The 14,595-nt window shown below is 39.7% G+C and overlaps 2 protein-coding genes across 10 annotated transcripts in view; both read left to right on the forward strand.

Moving 5' to 3' along the window:
* Positions 1-652, forward strand: part of si:dkey-238i5.2 — a 33,840-nt gene extending 33,188 nt beyond the window's left edge. For 4 of the 6 annotated variants that reach the window (XM_020049948.2, XM_010873063.3, XM_020049951.2 and 1 more), the window contains exon 19: positions 323-652. The gene's annotated coding sequence lies outside the window, so the exon portion shown is untranslated. The remainder of the gene's footprint in view (positions 1-322) is intronic. The other 2 variants (XM_020049949.2, XM_020049950.2) reach the window with 1 other exon arrangement.
* Positions 653-2,173: 1,521 nt separating this feature from the next.
* Positions 2,174-14,595, forward strand: part of sipa1l2 (signal-induced proliferation-associated 1 like 2) — an 82,285-nt gene continuing 69,863 nt past the window's right edge. For 3 of the 4 annotated variants that reach the window (XM_010873058.5, XM_010873061.5, XM_010873059.5), the window contains exon 1: positions 2,175-2,362. The gene's annotated coding sequence lies outside the window, so the exon portion shown is untranslated. Of the gene's footprint in view, positions 2,363-14,595 lie in introns of all 4 variants that reach the window. The other variant, XM_034294098.1, reaches the window with a different exon arrangement.

Raw genomic sequence — 14,595 nt, forward strand, 5'->3', positions numbered from 1 at the left:
GTCAAAGGCTTGATAATTACTTGAAAAATGGATTCAGATGTGTTAGCTCTGGAACACATTTAACTAATGGAAGGACTAGGGGTCCCCAGGAGACATTAAATAAACAATGATTTGCATTAATATAATGGCTTATAAATGAACAGGCCCCTCTGATGAATACTCAAGTAAAAGATAAACAAGAGCATTATGATTTTAATCAATTCTGTTTTATTTCAACCGAGTAGTCTGAAAATAGAACAAAATAAATACATATATTCAAGTTTTGGGTCTTTAACTGCCCCGTTTGATCTCGGATGCGTTGTCATAATATTTCTTCTCCCAGCAGGTGGTGCCCATGCAACACTACATTCACCTTACGCGTCCCCTCTTTCAACACTTGATTTTAAATGTATCTTTTGTTTACACTGCCTCAGTGGAAATGGAGGAAGATGGAGGGTTCATATGCAAGCCGTCTGCAGGAAACTCATTGCAAGAGACTGAAAACGTTTATACAAACAAAGTTAAAAGGGTTGTGAATGTATTGTGATTCCCCATATTATATTCTGATTCACGCAATTCTTTGGTGTTTGACTGTCATTGTCTTATGTCAATGGTTCTTTGATATTCTTTTCATTGGTTACTAATAACCCTTTAAATAAAACTTTAGAAATTATGTAAATGTGTTGAAGCAATGAGAGTGATAAAGTGATAAATACTGCAATACACTGAACTGAACCTTATGGACCTAGCCCAATGAGGGTTGCTTTAGTTTGTTTTACTTTGCTCTGTCTTTCATTTGTCTTAAAGTCTTATGTATTACTTGCATGCATGGCACATAAAGAATAACCAGCCAGCGCTTTTTTCTTTTGCTGAGCAAGTATTAAGTATACTGGTGTCTTCACTTTATATAAAGAAATAAAGAAAATATTTGTCTGTAATTATTTTTTTAAAGAGTGTATTTGCGCCCTTGAATTGTCTTTAGGGATGTGACCTATAACATGAACAATTCAAGTAAAAAACAAACTGAAATCTTTGTGGGGAAAAAATGAAAAACTCACAATACTCTGGTTGCGTAGGTGTGCACACCCTTAAACTAATACTTTGTTGAAGCACCTTTTGGTTTTATTACAGCACTCAGTCTTTTTGGGTAGGAGTCTATTAGCATGGCACATCTTGATGTGGCAATATTTGCCCACTCTTCTTTGCAAAAGTGCTCCAAATCTGTCAGATTGCGAGGACATCTCCTGTGTGCAGCCCTCTTCAGATCACCCCACAGATGTTCAATTGGATTCAGGTCTGGGCTCTGGTTGGGCCATTCCAAAATGTTAATCTTCTTCCGGTGAAGCCATGCTTTTGTTTTTATTTTAGCTTTTTCCCCCTCAAAGATTTCAGTTTGTTTTTCAACTGAATTGTTCACCTTATAGGTCACATTAAAAGTGGAAAAAGTTCTGACATGATTTATCTTTGTCTCATTCTTTTACATCACAAGAACCTGGCATTTTAACAGGGGTGTGTATACTTTTTATATCCACTGTATGTGCACACCTACATTCTCACACACTCACCCACACAAAACACTCACCAATAACTGAGCAGCCTCTCGCCCAAACCCAACACAGCCCTACATGATAATTATTAAACCTAAAAGTGACCCAAACACCCAACTCAAGTCCCTTTTAACTATGTTCTTCCAAATTTCTGAGATTTGTCTGTTGTCCTCATAATATTTCAATCAATTTGAAAGTGTGCACAATAAGTTGCTTTATGTGTACATAGTCATTTTAGATGTCAGGGGTCAAAAATTATACTCAGAAAAAGTATACAAAATAAAAGAAAGTCTAGTATAATAAATGGCCCTGCAAACCTCCAGTTGGGGCCAGTAATGGACCATTTAAGTGACTTCTTTAATTGTCCACTCTATCTGGACATAATACAGGCAATTATTATATGCATTATTCATTGTCGAGGAGTTACTAGAATTTATGCAAATGTTTTCCGATAGTGCATGTGTATTGTTTCAATGTGCACCTTTTGTGACTCCTGTGTTTCTCAGTACTTAGTACTGTAATTGCCAGTGATGATTGACAGTTCAGAGAACAAACGAACAACAACATAAGGGTACCTTAACCAACAACGCCTATAGGCCTACCTAAACGAATCACCGCATGGAAGAGGCGGGACTGCTGCCAATGCTGCCAGCGCGACTCAACAGAAAGTGGTTGAATCGGACAGAGCTATCGATAGCCCACGGTTCATCAACTGTAGGGACCAGACCGGGCTTTGTCTATTCGCAATTTCAAAAAGTTACTGACAACCAGAGGATTTTAAGCCTTCAATTGAATCGTTTTGGATAAAATCGTTTTGGAGATGCATCTCGTCGCCGGTAAGATATTTTTTATTGTAAGGAGTTGCGTTCTTTAGGAGTAATTCGATTCAAGTAGCCAAACTTTTTATAAGAATTTGTCTTCGTTAGTACGAGTTTAAAATATTTTTGTGTTGTACTGAAATACACTTTTAAAGTTTGCTTGAACATATACTTCGGGAATTACATTTTGTCTGGAATGGTAAACAACAACAGCAACAGACCTGAATGAGTCTGTGTTTCTATTGTGTTGCCAGTACGGTCTCTACAGCGCGTTCCCAGCCTAGAGTACATGGTAACTTTTCATTACAAGAAAGTCTGTATCGTTCGTGAACTGAATAATTTACAGATATTTTCTATTGAGTTGACTAGCCTTCGGGATTTTCTATGAATTACAACGGTCACGCGACTTCAGCTTCTTCTCTTTGTGAGTAGAACGTGCATGGTTTTGCAAACAATCAACATTTTGTGGTGGAAATTCCCCCAATTCAGCATATGCCTTCACAAATTTGAAGGCATATGCGTTTCCTCTCTGCACTGAATATGGTATAGTTTCCTTATGGAAAATATCCTACATATTTATGCTACGGCTAAAAATAATGTTGATATTATTGTACCATGTTGATATTATTATATAATCTCATAGACTTTCATAACACTGCGATCAAAAGTTTCATACACAGTAAGTAAACATTGTCAACATTTCCAGTTGGTACTGAACTTGCCTGTCTTTAGGGTTTGTATATTTTGAAACCATGTCTGATTCTCTTACATAGTGTGGCAGTCGCTGGTAACATTGACGGTCCAGCTGTTGTGTTCATCAGTCTGGTAGGCCGCCCTGCTAATCCTTGGTTATTTTTGCAATAGGCCTGCAAAGCAGACCTGATTTTAGAGTTTTGGAAGAACGCCTTGACGGTTTGCATGTTTGAGATGACATGTTGAAGGGCCTTGAGAAATTCATTGTGATAAAAATGACATACTTTCAAAAAGGTTTTCTCTGGGATAGACCTTGGTAGTTCAAGAGGCTACCAAGAATCGTTGCCTAGATAATCATTAAAATCAACTTTTCACTGCAATTTAATATCCCTATGCTTTGTCAAGTAGAGGTCGCCTTGGGTTTTGAGGATGTCATGTTTTTTGTTGGAAGACAAACCTATGAGATACCTAAAACATTAATATGGGAACAAGGCAAGGGCTGTGGTCCTTTGGCTCCCAAAATCCTTTCTGCTCGGAAACATGCCTCAAAACTGGCAACCAGTACTAGCCCCATACTCTCCTCATATGGCTAAAATCAATAGCCTTTGTAATGCCAAGCGCCTGGGAGGACAAGCTTAAGGGTGATTTGTTTGGGCAGATTAGCTCCTTTTATCTGAATTAGGAAAAGTGCCTGTCAGCACTCAAGCCCACTCAATGGCACATCCTTTGGGGTTCTCCAAGTTTCTATACTGGAGGCAGCTAATTAAAAGGCATAGCTTTTGTTTCCACTTGTTTTTCTAATCCTGTTCCTGGAATGCTGGACAGCTGAAACACGCCAGTGCTGTCTAGAGATGGAATCCAGACTCCAGTGTCTGTACTTAAAAAAAAAAAAAAAAATACCTGGATTCTACTAATCGGATGGGATTAAATGCATATAATTAATAGAGCCAGACTGTTCATTCCGGTCAGTAGTTTGTCTTCTATTCATTATTTTTCTATGCATTTAATTCTATCTGGTAATCAAAATCCAAGTAGATATCTTGAGAAAAGTCAATTTAGTGTATTTTCATTCTTCCCCTCTGCAAGGTGTTTACTGTAGATTTAATTAGTCCACTCATCCATAACGGTTTTCCTCCCCTTCCCCCACTCCTGATGTGTGAAAACCATGCTTAATACTTACTGTCGTGCTTTGTTCTTATGAGTGTAACGCTACCTAAATCTGTCATTTGCGGGTCAGGTTTCACCTCCTGATCTCCATATCAAGTCCTCACGTATGCTGCGTCTTCCGCTCCCCCAGGAAGGTTAGACAATCAGAGCGTGGTTTCATCGGCAGTAGTGCCCTACATGGCAGGAACGATCATGTGCATAGCGTGCCTGATCCGAAATAATTAATGGGGAGAGTCAGTCCTGATGTGTTGCATGTTACCCTTCACCTTGTTTAGAGGATCTGATGGCTTGGAGAGCTTACCTCCAGACTAAACAAGTTACCCTCCTCCCTGTGTGGTTGACCTTTACATTTAAGTCATTTGGCAGGTGTTCTTATCCACGTGTCACCGTAGTAAGTGTCAACATCTTCCCACGCAAACATTTTTACAAATGTCTTGCTCTTACCACTTGAGCTACACAGGACCTGAGCAGAAGGACTTTGCTGTGTAATATGGACATGGAATTTCAGTACTGGGTAAACACATTTTGTAAGAGTCTTAATGTAGATCATCTCTAGTGTTTCCCAGCATCTAGGAATGATTGAATAAACGGACGCAGACGGTGATTAGCACCCCTGGGTTATCTGTGTGAAGGAGAGCGGTAACCGAGTCTTTCATGGTGTCCCTGCATGCAGACCGGAAGGTCTTAGCTCGAACCCCCTTGAAGTCCTTCTGCATCTGGGCCAACCTGTGGTGTTTCGTGTTTTGATTTTACCATGAAGCTGGAGGGACAAGTCACCACCCCCCTTCATTCCCAATTCCCAGTACCACAAGAAAAGGTTTGGCTAGGTTGCAGGTCTTTGAAGAAAAGGCTCATTCCCATGATGGTGGCAGACAGCCCTAAAGAGGTGATCCCAGCTCAGGGGAAGTGCTCTCGCTTACGTTCCACTGGCCGCAGTGAGACTCAGTCATGAATCACCTGGCTTCAGAACCCAATGTTTCCAGACAGCCAGGGTGGGGGAGGGGGGTTCCAGTGCAGACAGCTTTATTCGCTTGACTTGTTTGTGATTTTAATCCATTATTAGCAGTCATCACCGTAAGGCGGCAGTGGGCCTACACAGAGTCTGGGCTGGTTAGGGTGACCAGATACAACAGGGTGAAATATGGGACAGTCAACCCCCCCCCCCCCCTCCCCCCCAATACTCAAATACAGTCCATTGTGTTTGTACTGAATTAATTGGATTGGAGCAACAAAAGTGTTTCACTCAGAACATATTATGGATCTCACAAAGATGAACAGTTTCGACTGTAAAAGCTATGCTATAACAAAATATTGCATACGTGACAAATTCATGAATTGGATTGAAACTACAAAGAAAGTGTGTTTGCACTCCGGATAACATGAACATATTAAGCTCTGAAAAATGTACACAACATAATTATGCCTACTCACTTTTGCTTATTTGATTCAAGGGGTGTGGAGTCCAGTGGCCTGTTGTACTTTTCGCATGAGCCAATCTTTCTCAGAATCCGCTTGTCTTTAATGATTTTGTCATAGGAAGCTGTGCACTTTAATGCAAAATTTACTCAAACAAATAACATTGCCTTCATGAATGGTTGTTACAGCAAGTTGAGATTTAGCGCGCACAGGTGCTTGGGCTTGGCAGTTCATGAGAACTAAAATATAATTGGATCATAGTCTGTAAAAATAAGGAACTTCAAGACTGACAGTGGTGGCAAATCATGACAACCTGTCACATTCGCATGGGCAGTAGGTCGGACAAAACAAAAAAACAATGGAGGATGCACAGGATTAGAGGAGTACATAGGATAAGCCTGGGGCTGATCAGTCAGCAAGCACTGATGTCTAAAGAATGCAAACTGTCAAAGGATGCCTTGAAGCAAATAGCCACGAAGGGACAAAAATAAATACATGCCATGTAGGGCTGGGCAATAATTCAGTAAATGTCACTATCAGGTTTTTTTTAATCATTAAATAATGAAAGTTGTGTAATCTTTGATATTGCTAAATCTGCATATCTGATACAAAAAGCTTTTCGCAAGCTTCTTCCGATAAGCATGCTTGCAAAATGTTTTTACTTTTCATTGGCCAGTCTGAGATAATGGCTTTTTGTTTTTGCAACTCTGCATATTAGACCGGCATCCCAGAGTCGCCTCTTCACTGTTGATGTTGAGAATGGCGTTTTGTGGGCACCTTTTAACGAAGCTGCCTGTTGGAGACCTGTGAGTCATCTGTTTATCCAACTAGACACTCATGTGTTTGTCCTCTTGCTCAGTTCTGCACCGGGACCATCCACTCATCTTTCTTATCTGGTTCGAGACAGTTTGCGCTGTGATGTGAAAGGAGTAGAACACCGCATTGTACGAGATCTTCCTCAGTTTCTTGGCAATTTCTCACCTGGGATAGCCTTCATTTCTCAGAACAAGAACAGAGTGACAGGTTTCAGAAAGTTTTTTTTTTTCTGACCATTTTGAGCCTGTAATCGAACCCACAGTTGCTGATGCTCCAGATACTCAACTACTCCCCAAAAATACAGTGTTATTTGTTCTTTAATTAGCACAATTCTCAGCTGTGCTGACAATTGCTAAAGCCTTTTAAAATGCAAAACTTGGATAAGCGAACACAACTTGCCATTGAAACACAGGAGTGATTGTTGCTGATAAAGGGCCTCTTTACGCCTATGTAGATATTCCATTAAATGTTTCCACTAAGTGGAACAGGTTAAAGGAATGACATGATGGAATGATGTGCATGGCACACTATGTACTTTAAGAGTTTTGAGGAGTTTAATACTGGTATCTAAAATGGTGTCATGGCAGCTGTGAGTTCTTGGGGGGAAAAAACAATAATTTGAATCAATGCTACCGTAAGGAAGGATAACGTTTACCGTAGTGTTTTGTTGTTGTAACCCCTCTCCCCATCTCTGAAACAGTTTGGAACCTCTATCCAACCCCATGAAGTTCTTTCCCTCCATTGCTCTTTAGCCAACACCACAGACTCCCTAGAGAGTGGATCAAGCTGTTGGCAAGGCCTTTCCCAAACATGCCGCCATCTGCCTCGACACCTGACACCATAGCCCACACTGCGATCCAATTGGACTTCTCCTCCGAGACACGTTTGTTTCTGTTAAAGACTTTTTAAAAACTGACAACCTAAGCTTTATTGCCGCCAATAGAATAGACTGCCTATTTTGATTCATAAGAAACATCCGCATTTTCCTTCGTCTTTTGGGTGAACATAATCACAGTTGACAACCTGTTTAATATTTGAAAATGCTAAAGCTATGAATGTGGACCACTCAAGTGTGCCTGGATGCTTGTGTTCTTTGGCTGGAACTGTATTGGATCAACCTCCCATTGTACTTCTTACTGGACGCGTTGCAAATTAAATGTGACAAATGGATGCTGTGTGCATTTTTTGCTGTCAAGTATAATTGCGTGGCTTTTGTACATTTGTTTCATTGGTTTGTGCAACAGGCATTTTTGACTAATAGTGCTGAGTGCTTATTTAAAATATTTTAATTTGACAGCTGAATTTATGAATAATGAAGAGGGAGTCATACTAACCCAGTTTCTAAGTGACTATTTCGACTATTTGTGAAAACAATTTCATTTAACATGTTACCGAAATAAAATGTTGGATTCTAACTAACAATGAGAAATTCCAGGTCAGCCAGTCCGCTGATCTGGAAGGTGTATAAATCAACAGATGTTTAACTTGTGAACTTCTGTTTTTTAACTAACATGGCACTCTGCAAAAGTGCTGTTACAGTTGATGTGATTGCACACAAGTTTCGGCCCCAGCGTGAGGGTGTTTTTAGTTGCTTCCTAATGATTACAATTATAAACTGATTCTGTTTATGGAGCTGGAAGGACCTACCGAACCAGACTTCTTACGTCACTGCTCATTGCACTCCTCAGTAGTTGCAAGGAGTTGGGATTAGGGATGTGCATAACATATTTTCACTATTGATAATTCCTCAGCTTTTGTCTTTGAATAGTTGACCCCACCCACAATTTCCAAAAAGTGAGGTACTAAGTGAAAAAAAATTGTAATGTGTTATGCAATTCATTCTGCGTTTTATTTAAAAATGTTGTTAACTTCAACGTTTCAGTATAAAGATTGATATACTTTTACTAGGGAGACTTGACTCACTGTCAAGTCGTTCGTATTTTCTAACAAGTGATATATTTCAAATTGTTTTACAAGCTTTTACATTAATTACAATTGTAAATGAACTATAAGCGTTGTCAATGACTTAGCTCAGACATATACGAATTGCCTTACATTAGCTAAAGTCTTTGTGTCAATGTTTTCTGTCCTTAACAACAAATTACAAAATGTATTATGCCATCTAACCAGCTGTTTTATTTTTATTTTTAATATACAGTCTCTTAAAACTATACTTTCCAAACAAAGCTACACTTAATATATAGACTAGCAGGGTTACGTTACAGTCAAACAAACCTACTGATGCGTTCCAGTGAATAAAAATATTAATATCCTTGGAAGGATGCTTAATAGGAATACATTTATATACAATAAATGAACGGAAACCAAACAAAATCTGTCTTGCGCATCTATATATGCAAATTCTTAACGAAAATTTTAAAGGATCATTAGGCAATGTCTATATTATTACAATACTTATTCTTGTTTCTTGTGCTCCGGGAGTAGACGAGTAGGTTTGCGTAGCCTGTTGACAAACACGCCCCCAGACCAGAGAACCCCGGGATGCATATGGAGTTTAAGGGTGCGTATTGTTGTGATCGTACATTTGTAAATTGGTATGATCGTAAAAAAGGTCAGACGTAAAACATGAAATGTAAGCATGAAATTAGATCTGTGAATGTACAAACACCCTTTTACGACCTTTCACCCGTTAAATTCTTTCTTTACGTCTCCATTTATTTGTCTACAAATCGTTTTTCTACATACAAACTTTTGTCAGTTATCAGGCATCTGCAAGGATATATTAACCAAACCTGGCTCTTCCAAACTGTGAAGCTAGCAACAATAAGTTGGACCGCTAGCCAAGTGTTCAACCATAGCGTTGCCATTCCGGATTTCATGTTCAAAATAAAGGTCCATAGTTGATTTTTAAGGCTGCATGACGACATTACACCAGTAGGCTTAAATTTCTCTATTTTAAATAATAGGATTTTAAGGGGTGTTGGAAATGAATGTTATCGGTTTTTCTTATCAATTAATGAAATTTAAAAGAGCTTTATAAAATACATTATCAGTTGTTGCAAAGTGCTTTTCCAAGTACCCAGCCTGAAACCCCATAGACCAAGCGCTAACAAGAATTGATGCACCGTGGCTAGGAAAAAAAATGGTAGTAGGGTCGGAATTTAGGAAGAAACCTAGAGAGGTGCCAGACTCTAAGGGGTTCCTAATCCTTTTCTGGCTTTGTCGGGTTATAAGAGTGCATGGCCTTTTGGGACACATCGATGTTTCAGTGCGTTCAGTTTTCCTGAATGTCACTTAAAACAGGTGGTCTGTCTCAAGAGTCTTTAGGCACAATCCAGATCAGCTGCACAAACCAGATTGACAAGGAGAGGGAGGATCAGGTGGGCTGTGGGCAGTGACAGCAGGAATTATGAGGCAGAAACTAGTTCTGCAAAAGAACCAGGTGGTCTTTGTACAGGGTGAGTTCGGAGGCATCAGGCCAGGTAGTTCTGATCCAAAAGTATACCTCATCATAAAATACAGACAGACCCATGTCCCCCGTCAGAAACACATGCAACGTAAACAACTGACCCCAGTCCCTCTGGACCATCGTATATCAGCGTAAAACTTGGGACTAAGTCAAACGGGGTACCCTGAAATCTGAAGATAACCCCAGACAGGGCCGACCATAGGTCACAGAGGACCGACTATAGGCCAAAGAGTTCAATCCCATCACAAGAGTGAACTGTGCAATGAATTTGAGAACTGAGCAATGCTTTCTAAGATCCTAGTTTTAGTGGCAATAATGGTTCTGCTATAAAAGGGCTTATTGAATCACAAGTAGTGTTCTTGAATTCTGGTGATCCCAGTGTTAGCCTCACAGAATTGCCAAACCAAAATGTTCATGAAATTAAATTTTTCTGTAGTACCACATGGACCTACCCCTAATAGTACATTTATAAATATTAGAATATTAAATGAAAAGACCAGACTTTTTGGGGGTGACTGAGGAACAGTTATGACTCCAGCACCATCAGTTATGGATGTTACATAGTATGAAATATTCTGTAGAATATTGCATATTTCTTCATGGAAAATATTTTGACACATTTTGTCATTTGGTGTGTTTTCAAATGTTAACCAGAAGCTGTGGTTCGGGAGTAGGATCACTTGATTACAGGAATGAGAACAGTAGCACCACACCCGACCAATTTATTTCTTTGTTTTACAAAATTATACTTTCCCAGTCAAATGACAACAGTATACACATTTTCTTGAAATTTTTCCCAAATATTGTAACTTTGGTAGTATATACAGATGACTCAAAGTATCCTATGTATTATTGTGCAAAATACTTTTGGTACCCTTAAATGGCGGGACTGTGAACAAATGTTTAATCTAATATGGATACAGTAACCTCAAATTAAAGCTGACAGTCTGTACTTTTAACACCATAATCATTGTATCATTTTAACTTCAAAGTGAATGAATACATTGACAAAAGAAGAAAAATGTCACTGCCCAAAAACATTTGCAGTTCACGGTATGCCCCTATACTGTCAATCCACTTCTCTGGACCCTTTAAGTGAGTATATTTTGGCTACCATCACTATTCCCACATGATATTTTTTCAAAAAGAACAGTTGTGCCATTCACTAGAACATTTATTTTTCAGGAGAATCATACCTAGAAAACATACATACATTTTCACAGTAGATTTAAGAACTAGAACAGAACAAGCAGGCTCTAGACCATGTCTGATTAACACCCATTCTATATAACATTGAAACAGAAACAAAACAAAGACATTTGGTCTGTATTGCTTGCTTAACATAAGATTCTCATATCTGAGACTGGGGATAAGTGTGAATGAAATATCTAACTGTGTGAACTCTTTTTGAAAAGCAATAAAATTTGATTGACTGAAATGCCTTATTTAAGATTTGAGACCTGAATTACATTTCTTATGGTTGCCTACATGCAATGATTGGGGTTTTGGTTACTCCTACGATACAAATAAAATAAATCTGTATGCTTTTTGTCATTTACTTGCTAATACTATTTATTAATATTTACCTTTTTGTCACTGATGGCTGTAAACTTGAAATTGGAATCCCAGTTTGTCTTATTTTTAGGGACAACATGAGAACATGTCATTTGAGTCTTAGAGAACAAAGACTTAATGACCTCTGTGTTAACAACGGAGTGCTAATTGTGTTTTGGGCAGTCAATTCCCTCAATTTGTACACTGACATAATTTCCCATGCCATTTTTGCTTTGTGGGTTCATTTCTGTGGTTGGAGGATATTCGTAATTGTATTGTGCTTGATTCATTTGTAATAATCTACAATACCTCCCTTGTGCTACAATAGAAACTGTTTGTGCTGACTGCTTCCATAAGAAACCTGTCATGTTCCAGGATAGCCAGTACCAAATTATATTCTGTCAGGGGAGGGGCAGGAGTCAAAGTGCAGGTGGCCTTATCACAAGAAAGTTCTAATAGACCAAATCAGCCACAACCTTAGAGATGTGTTACAGAGGTATTATCGAGGACTTGGATTGGGAGTCGAATGACCAATCATTGCATGGTTCTCTTAGGAATAAACCTTGAGTTAAGTAAACTACTATCAAGTATCTGTATAATATTAAGAGATAATATAATGCACTTTCACGACTGAAACATTGAAGGGGACATTTTTCAATAATGGAGAATGTGTGAAAGCACATTACATTTTTTGTTAAAAACTGGAAGTGAGGTGGCCTGCATTTTCATAAACATGTTTATAAACGTTTTTTTATAAGAACAATGTTTGACCCTCACTGACCCTAACAATAGTGGCTTGTGATAACCTCTCTGGTGTTGCTATGGTTAACTGCGACCCCTCCATTGCGAGGTAACTTTGGGGAATGTGTTGTTTTCTCTGTCCCAGGGCAGGAGGTGGGTGCTGACCTTACTGGCCCAAGTCTCGAACAGGAGATAAAAAGGAGATTACCAGCCTTCCCACCCTGCATTCCTTCCCCCCATTGAGGTGAAAGTGACATCTCAATAGGAAGCCCTTTGGCAGCCCTTGGGGATCCACTGGGTCTCTCTCATATCTCGCCAATGATGTCTGTTTTTGAATTCATATGGGAAGTCTTCTTATCAAGTGCTGGCAAGCAGAACCAGATAAGGGAACCGGAGGGAAATTATGGGTGTACTGACACTGACAGGAAGTCGTTTGCTTCCACTCGGTCAAGGAAGATTATTAGCCACCGCAAACATTCTTGAGACACAGGTGCCTGTGTAAATGAAAAGGGTATTATAGCAACTAGGGCTGTGATAGTCTTGGAATTTGGAATGAACTCGGTCACCAACAACTGAAAACAAACTGAAACGTTAAGTATTGTTTGTAGTGCACCGTTTCATTAGCGAGGCATCCATATTCTGGAGTCTATATCAACAACCCTGATGGACTCACCATACATATGTCATTTTCAGTCAATGCTGTTGTGTGTAGGTACATGTTCATATTTTGGAGACTGTGGGTAGGCCTCTGTCAAAATTAGGCAAGTTTTCATTGCTTATGTGACGGATAGCTACGTCATCTCCCGCTCTTCTCGGTTTCCTGTTTGTACATGATCTCGCCCCGGACTCCAGGTCCCAATCAAGTCATTAGTATGTGTTTAAATGTTTCTCCTCTGCTCCCCTCACCTGTCTGTCATTATTGCATGTCTACATTGGTTTCTGTACGTGGTGAGTGGTCCGTTTTGGTTTATACTTTTGGTTTCGTTCAGTGTTTCAGTGCTCGGTGTTCATTTATATTTAAATACGACATCGACTGCCACTCTGCCTGCGCCTGGTTCCTTTCCTCTCCACCACTACGCAACTCGTGACAGAATGACAGACCAAAAAGGAACCCGCAGGCAAGACACAACATCCCGCCATGGCCACAGGGACAACTACCTGTGGCCGTGGGAGGAAGCTTGGCGTCTTTGTGCTTATTCCGGCTACTCCCCTCCGATTTGTTCGACGAGAGGGGAGTACACCTGTAAGGGGGACTGGGGATCGGCTTCCCTCTCGTCGGACGATTCGGAGCTGGAGTACGAACTTTGGGACTGGCCCGAGCCCGTGGCGCCCTCTCTGGCCCAGGCCTCAGCGGCGCCCTCTCCAGTCATGGCCGCTCTGCCTCCCCGGCCTGTTCCATCGATGGCCGCTCTGCCTCCCCGGCCTGTTCCATCGATGGCCGCTCTGCCTCCCCGGCCTGTTCCATCGATGGCCGCTCTGCCTGCGCCTGGTTCCTTTCCTCTCCACCACTACGCAACTCGTGACAGCTTACTTGCTTTTCAATAGGCCTAAATAAATAAGTAATAAAAAAACAAAAGTATCTGACTTTTCATTTGTTATTGAACCATAATTAATACTGCGTTGAGGCATGATCCGCTGATCTTGTCAAATAGTGCCATTTAATCATTCAAATTGGCATTGTAATTTAATCTGCTATATTTTCCTTTTTAACAGACTAATCATCTCTGACAGATTAAAACTACGTTCCCTGAAAAAAAACGACTTAATTCCCCTAACGTATAAAATGACTTTCTTTGGAGGATGTTTTTACAACCTGTCCATTCAAGCATATTCAGTAGTAATATAGTGACTGGTCACGTTACTACATCCATTGCTCAGAAAATCTAAACTGACTGCCAGAAAGGGTCATTGTTTTTAAACTGGTTCTCCTAAAGAGACAACGTCCACGTTTTCTAGGGAGATACTAATGCCAATCTTGTTTTGTGTCTCCAGTAATTCTTGTGATTCTCCTTAACTGAAAGCATAAGGACAGAACTAATTTGGTATCGTTTTGTATCGGGAAAGATATGCAGTTTCAGAAGCACAGTTGAACTGAGGTTTCAACTTTCAGCAAGTAACATTTTCCCCTTGCCAAGCTTTATAATAATTTTTACAAATATTTTCATATCACATCGGAAAAAATCTTGATATAAATGTTTGGCAATATCATTGAATGTACTCATTCACACATTTTCATTCCTCTTTATATCAATCTTGATCCCCCTGAGTTGTATTATTATAATTTTTTATATATGTATTTTTTTGCTAGTATATTTTACTGTTAAGCAATAGTTCATGCAATGAAATAGCCTGGAATATACTACTGGAATGAAATTGGTCAGCCATCAAAGGACTGGCCACCCCTCAATCTGGTTCCTCTGTTTCTTCCTACGTT

This window comes from Esox lucius, chromosome 9 (genome assembly GCF_011004845.1).
Source record: "Esox lucius isolate fEsoLuc1 chromosome 9, fEsoLuc1.pri, whole genome shotgun sequence".
Taxonomy (NCBI): Eukaryota; Metazoa; Chordata; class Actinopteri; order Esociformes; family Esocidae; genus Esox; species Esox lucius.